At 37.5% G+C, this 1044-nt stretch overlaps 1 non-coding gene across 1 annotated transcript; it reads right to left on the reverse strand.

Moving 5' to 3' along the window:
* Positions 1–451: 451 nt before the first annotated feature.
* LOC123827859 lies at positions 452–587 on the reverse strand. The gene has a single exon (XR_006787359.1). It is a non-coding gene; the product is annotated as a small nucleolar RNA SNORA48 (small nucleolar RNA).
* Positions 588–1044: the final 457 nt, after the last annotated feature.

Below are 1044 nucleotides of genomic sequence, written 5' to 3' on the forward strand. Positions count from 1 at the left end.
TATGTAGTGTCTTCCTTTGTCTCTTATTCAAGCCTTGGTTTTAAAGTCTATTTTGTCAGATATAAGTACTGCTACCCCAACTCTTTTATTTTCCATTCGCATGAAATATTTTTCTCCATTCCTTTACTTTTAGTCTGTGTGTATCTTTCTATCTGAGATGGGTTTCTTGGAGGTAGCATATATAAGGATCTTTTTTTCTTATCCATTCAGCTACCCTCTGTTTTTTGATTGTAGCATTTAAGTCATTTACATTTAAGGTGATTATTGATAGATATGTATGTAGTGCCATTTTATTATTAGCCTGTTTTCCCTTTCTTTTTTTCTTCTTCTTCTTAAAACAAGCCCTTTAACATTTGTTACTATGCTGGTTGGGTGTTAGGAAAGTCTTTTAGCTTTTACTTGTCTAGGAAGCTTCTTATTTCTCCTTCAATTTTACTTCTTTTTATTTTTTCCATGTGTCCAAGGCATGAACCAGGCATGGGCGCAGACCAAAAGCCAACCTGGGATAAACACGGAGTTACTTTGTCCCTGGCTGATATAAGACAAACACCACCAAGCCAGGTGCAACGCTACCTAGATCAGGGAAAGTCTCCTTTGATTTTAACTGATGGCCTTGTTGAGTAAAGTAGCCTTGCTTGTAGGTCCTTTTTTGTGATCATCTTGAATATGTCACACCACTCCCTTCTGGCCTGAAATGTTTCTGATGAGTAATCAGATACCTGTCTAATTGGTGCTGTCTTGTAGGTAACTACCTGTTTTTCTCTTGTGGCTTTTAAGATTCTCTCCTTGTCTTTAAGGCTTGTCATTGTAATTATGATGTGTCTCAGTGTAGACTTCTTTGGGTCCAACTTGTTTGGGACTCTCTGAGCTTTTTGGACTTGTGTGTCTTTTTCCTTCACCAGACTGGGGAAGTTTTCAGTCATTATTTCTTCAAATAGGTTCTCAATCCCTTGCTCACTCTCTTCTTCTTCTGACATTCCCATGATACTGATGTTGTTACTTTTCATGTTGTCCAAAATGTTTCTTAAGCCCTCCTCTTTTCTT

The sequence above is a fragment of the Phyllostomus hastatus genome, unplaced genomic scaffold (genome assembly GCF_019186645.2).
Source record: "Phyllostomus hastatus isolate PE091 unplaced genomic scaffold, TTU_PhHast_1.1 phas_contig_90, whole genome shotgun sequence".
In the NCBI taxonomy this organism is placed as follows: domain Eukaryota; kingdom Metazoa; phylum Chordata; class Mammalia; order Chiroptera; family Phyllostomidae; genus Phyllostomus; species Phyllostomus hastatus.